We start from the raw sequence: 6439 nt of genomic DNA on the forward strand, positions 1-6439 counted from the left end.
TATATATATATATATATATGTCACTTTATAGAAATGGCGAATTCGGTCGCAATTGATTCTACAGCTCGAAGGAGAGAACCTCGCATCGTCGACTCTCGCTCCGTCGTTTGGCGTCTGCGTTTGTGTCGGCGTCAGCGTCACCGTCTCTCGTTGCAATTTCGTCTCTCGCGCTTTCTGCGTATGCGCCCGACATTTAGGTTTTCGACGTTGCTTTCTTCTGTTGCGACTTCTCTCTCTGCCGGCTCTTTCTGTCAGCAACCTCGCTGTAGCTTAATGTCGACAACTCTCCTTGCTCTAATGGTGTTTCCTTCTTCTTTGGTTGAGCCGGACAAAGTCTCATTTGCCCAAGCGGAGTCTGCGGTGGTATTCCCCTCAAGCTATAAGAAATTTCGCAAGAGTACAGATGATTGCTCTTTTGTTAAGAAGGGAAGTAGGAAATGTGAAAAAACAACAATCTTTTTCTTTGAATCAGAAATTTCTACCATAACGGAAAAATTCAAGTTTGCTATTATTGGAAAATTTCAGTAGGGACATCTTCCTATGGATGTTATCAGAAAGAGTGTTGATGATCTTAAGCTAGCTGGCAAATGGAAAGTGGGATTCATAGCAAATATGTTGATCCAACTAACAGTGGTTAAAGACTACACTAGAATTTTCTCTAAGAAATATTATAATATTGCATGCAAATCAATGAAGTTACTCAAGTTGTCTCCTGATTTCGACCCAAATCATGAAACTCCGACTGTAACGGTATGGTTTAGTTTACCTGGTCTCAAGCTGCATTTTTTTCACCATCAGGTTTTCTACTCTATTGAGGTCATTCTTGGGGATCATTTGAAGCTATATCTGCCTACTTTCAACCTAATCAGACCCTAGGTGGTCAGAATACTTATGGAAAGGGATATTAATTTACTTGATGTTACTGAAGTCTGGTTGGGCACAACTCATAATGGTTATTGACAACAAATCGTCATGGAGCATAGACCCCCATATTGTACCCACTGTAAGATGTTTGGTTATGTCATTGATAAATGCCTTTGATAAATGCCACAAGTTTCATCCAAATTTGTAATCTAAAGTTCAAGTGAATAAGGATGAGTCTAACTCCACTGCTCTGGACATTTTAGTTCCACCTGGGGAGGATATTACCGGACAGGAGGTACCCATGACACTGCTGTTACTGTTACTGTGAGTGATGTGATTCTGGCACCTTCAAACCCCATAGAAAACAATACTGATGGACTATTACCTACAAATGATAGTGTTCAGCTCGATAATCAGGAGAGCCTCGTAGCTCCACTTCTTCAGGAAGTATCCGGTGTAGAGGCAACTCATACTTCACATATACTAGAACCTATTGTGGTGTAGCTGCCAACTCTAACCATCTAATCAATGCAGGATGACTGAGTACACCATTTAAAATTGGAGTACATTTGGAAAAACAAAATTGGGCGGTTGATAATCCAAGGATTCCAAAGTGCTTTGTATGGTTGACATTTTATCAAATGCACAGTGCAAGTACCATTGTAATGGGGGAGATAGGTCTATTTTTCACGTGATAAAAAAAAAATGGGTGAAATAAATGTAAAAATAAAAATTTAAATGTTAGATAGGCAAATACATAGGGGTTGAGTGATATGTATGCAAATACACCTAATAAAAAGTGAAAAGCAGATTTAGATACATACCATTCAATTCTTATATATTTACCAATCAAATATCTAAACATTAACTTTTACATTCGTGTCACTTTAGGTAAATGCGCCATTTTAGGTGTACATAAATATATATATATATATATTTTTTTTAAAAAAGCCCAAGGGCTAATATATTAAAGATAAAGATACAGATATATTTGTATGGGTGGGCCTAAACTCCCAATCCACACGGTACAACACACATAAAAAAAGTAAAAGAAGATGGGTGCTGATCATTACCCGGTAGGGATCCAGCTAGCACTCAAAAATCACCCAGGCGCTGAAAAAGTGTGGGTCATCCCAATCTAGTCTTGCCTCTAGCTCTAGTTCTCGGTAGGGATCCAACTAGCAGATTGGTAATATTGGTAAGGTGCTCTAGTAGATCTCCAGTTTTCTTCTTCCTCCTGGAAGTGTAAACCTGTCATTTCTCCTCCGAAGAATCAGCCTGATGGGGTAGAGCTGAAGAAGAAAGATTACCAACAGTAGTACCCATAGTAGGTTCTGGAATATGTGAAGTATGAGTTGCCGCTACACCGGATACTTCTTGAAGAAGTGGAGCTGCGAGACTCTCCTAATTATCAGTCTGAACACCATCATTTATAGGTAAGAGTCCATCAGTATTGTTTTGTATGGAATTTGTAGGTGACGGCATCACTCGCAGTAGCAGTAACAACAGTTTCATGGGGGGGATCCTCAGGGGCAACAAACACCTCATATCTGGTAGTATCCTCCTCTGATGAAACTAAAATGTCCACAATATTGGGGTTAGACCCATCCTTATTTACTTGAACCTTAGATTTTAAATTAGGATGATGTTTGCGGCATTTAGCAAGGATATGACCAAACAACTTACAGTGGGTACAATATGGGGGTTTGTGTTCCATGATGATTTGTTGCCAATAACCATTATGGGTTATGCCCAGCCAAACTTCAGTAATATCAGGTAAAGTAATATCCCTTTTCACAAGTATTCTAGCCACCGAGGGTCTGGTTAGGTTGAAAGTAGGCAGATCTAGTTTCAGAGGATCCCCAAGAATGACCCCAATAGAGTAGAGAATCTGATGATGAAAAAAATGCAGCTTGAGACCAGGTAAACTAAACCATACCGGTACAGTGGGAGTTTCATGATTTGGGTCGAAATTAGGAGATCACTTGAGTAACTTCATTGATTTGCCTTCAATATTAAGATATTTCTTGGAGAAAATCCTGGTGTAGTCTTCAACCACCGTTAGTTGGATCAACACATGTTTTTTATCCATGAGTCTCGCTTTTCACTTGCCTACTAGCTTATGATCATCAATACTCTTTCTGATAACATCCATAGGGGGGTTTCACCACTGAAAATTTTCAATTAGAGCAAACTTGAATTTTTTCGTCATAGTAGAAATTTCAGATTCAGAGAAAAAGATTGTTTTTTTTTTCATCTTTCCTGCTCTTCTTAATAAAAGGATAATCATCAGTGCCCTCACGAGATTCCCTCACGAGATTCCTTATAACTTTCCTTATAACTTGAGGGGAATCTCTTTGCTGACTCCACTTGAGGGTGACCCACTACGTGGGCAAAGGAGACTTTGTCCGGCTCCATCATAGAAGAAGGAAATGCTATCAGAGGTCAGAGGCTGTCATTAAACTACTGCCAAGTGTAGAGGAGCTGTCGGGCGGGCGCAGAAGCAGCGAAGCCAAAACAGGCGCAGAAGCAGAGCAGCGCCGAAATAGAAACGGACGCAGACAAAGAAGCTGCGAGGAGCGATATCGAGCAGGTGTAGCGATATCGAGGGACGACGACACGAGCAGTAGGCAGCGACGTCGACGCCGACGCCGACGAAGACGCAGACGGATGGAGCGAGAGTCGCTGATTCCTCTCCTTCCAGCGGTAGAATCAATTGCGACCGAAATCACCATTGGAAGCCCTAGTGATCTAGCGGAGCTCTCGAGCGTAGCCAACATCGTGAGATGTATATATATATATATATATATATTAAAAATATTGACTAATAAAAATTCTTTTTTTATAATTATATTCATTATATTAATACCCTGTTGAATCAAATCAATGCCTTGTAGCTTTTTTAGTTCCATATCCGCTAACTTTGGCATGCATTGGCCCTTGGAGATTTTAATTGATGTAATTGATTTTAGTAGTAGTAGCTTTATATATGTGTACATCTACTATATATGCTATGTACTAAAGCACTAGAGATATCCCTCATTTTCCATTATCGTAGGCAGCAACTTGACATCGAGAGCTTGGCCGAAGGGGAAATAAGAGAAACAAAGGAAAAAGGTAAAGAAAGCTAAGGTTTATTATTAAAATTGTAATTTGTGGTAAGTTCTTTGATGAATCAACTCCAAATCAAAGTAGTAGATTTCAATGTTTATATGAGCAGAAATTATTTTGAGGTATAAGTTTAAATGGCGGTTAAATTTTTTTCAGATCTAAGTTGTAAGTTAGAAAATATTACAATTTATGAAATTTTGAATTGGTAGGTTATTTATGAAAGAACACATTTTGAAGGTGATAAAAATGAGAATTTATCTAGTGATCGGTTTTAGATTAGGTAAGATAAGTCAATTTATAATAGAGAAAGTAAATTTTGCTTTGGAGGAATTAGCGAAAAACCTTGTGAAGGAGTTATAAAATCAAGCACATGCCCAAAAAAAAAATTCAAGTTGGACAGTTAGATAACATATTAAGCAATGAAGTCTAAGGGATGTCAGGGGTAGTAGAGGGCCATAACTTTGAATCTGAAGAGTTTATTCATGAAGAACATGTTGTGTCAAATGAATTTGTTTGGGCAATGACTGAGGAAGAATGTGCTCTTCTTTCTCAAGACACCCCCTCGCATTGTGAAGGAGATAGTTGAGGGAGTGCCCCAATGGAAAGAGTTGGAAGATAGTCGTAAGCAGGAGAGTGACCCAGTAGAATTAGAGCCAGAGTCTGAAAAATCTAGGGAGAACCCAACCCAAAATTTAGGAGAACTTGTATTATCTTATGGGGATGCGTTTCTTGCAACTTGTGAGAGACTAATCTGCAAATAGGGAAGTTAATTAGGTGGAATTTGGATTTAGAAAATATCCTTAATAATAATCATCTGAATAAACTCCTGACAAACCCTCTAGAAGACTGTTATCGAATTGATGGAAAAGTTGCAAGAAAAATTAATTTTGAGAACTTAATAAAAGTTCCAAGATCAATAAAATATTAGACGATTGATCGAAGATTACCAAATTGGAATTTTGATCCTGGGGGAAGCATTTTTCGTCAGGTTGAGGATGTTAAACGAAACCTTATTTTGGGGGGCAACCCAAGTGTTATCTGATGTGTTGTGCATGTTCTTACCTTCTGCAATTGTTTTAAAATTTGTTTGGATTTTTTACTTTGAAATTTGCTGTAAATTTTCATTTGGATTAGTTTTGAGTTTTGTCCTTCAATAGAGTAGTAAATTCTAGATGGTGGGGTAGGAGTTCAGAACCTCGATTTTGCTTCTGCTATACTTTTGTACTTCTGATTTATACATTTTTACATGTTTTACGTACTTATTTTCAGAGATTATTGTATTGCTCGTGTATTTATTCTTTACTGCACTTATTGTGCTCATGTTTACTTTTATCTACATATCACCTATGCTATGATAAAAAGCAAGGTTGGGGGGAATTTTTACTTTTTGGTGAGTTTAAGAATAGTTCACATAACTTAATAGAAGATTAAATAACTCCTGCTAGGAATTCTGATTAATTCAACCTGCTTATCAATTGTTCTTTTAGAAGGGTATAAATGTCATTTGAGAAAGAGTAAACTTACTGTTTTAATATTGAAGTTTCAGAACTTAACAAACTTCTAAGTGTACTTAAAGAAATCTCAGGATTATTAAAAAAATGTAATTAAAGTATTAAGTAGCATAAATGAGTGCATTAAATATTCATTTTTTGAGTATTGTCTAAGAAATACTAACCTTCTTCATACTTAGGGCCTGTTTGGGGCAGCTGCAATTTATCCAGCTTCTGCTGATAAGCAGCTGATTCTGATAATCTGCTGATGAGCAGCTGATCCGAATAAGCTGACTGGCTGTTTGGTTTGTGCGTTGAGAAAACAACTTATTCTGGATAAATGACCACTCTGCCACTCTGCCCCTGTTCTGGATAAACTGTTTAGCTGTTTGTTTTGTAAACAACTTATTCGCAGATTTTTTTAGTTGAATGAGTACTATAGAACACAGAAATAGTTATTTTCTTAAATGTCACAACATGAAAATGCAAAAGAGTTGAATAACATTTATCTAACTCAAAAAGTTCTAATTACATCAAATAAGCACAGTGACACATATGAAAGTGAAGTACACATTCACACAATAATATGAATTATAATATGACAAAAAAAAATATGTTAAAATTACAAGGAAAAATATGACATTATTGACTTTAAAATGTAAAAGCACATTACGTCGAATGTTGCTTGGTTCTGATACCTCAAAACCCCGAGCAAACCTGTACGACTGGAATGTCATAAAAACGGAAGAACTCGAATCATATGCGGTGGTCTCCCGTTGTGGTACTATCGAACTCCTAGCAGCTGTGTCCAATTGGGATATCGTAGAAATAGTTGCACTGTCGGCCCACCTGAAGAACTTGTAATCTTTTGGTCCTTATCCCCACCGCGGGCACCTGTAAAACTGCCTCCCGAAGCTATGTGTCTTGCATGGCGTGCGTAGCAAGAACGGTAGCCCGCAAAGACACATCACTTT

This window comes from Phalaenopsis equestris, unplaced genomic scaffold, assembly GCF_001263595.1.
Source record: "Phalaenopsis equestris unplaced genomic scaffold, ASM126359v1 Scaffold224759, whole genome shotgun sequence".
NCBI lineage: Eukaryota > Viridiplantae > Streptophyta > Magnoliopsida > Asparagales > Orchidaceae > Phalaenopsis > Phalaenopsis equestris.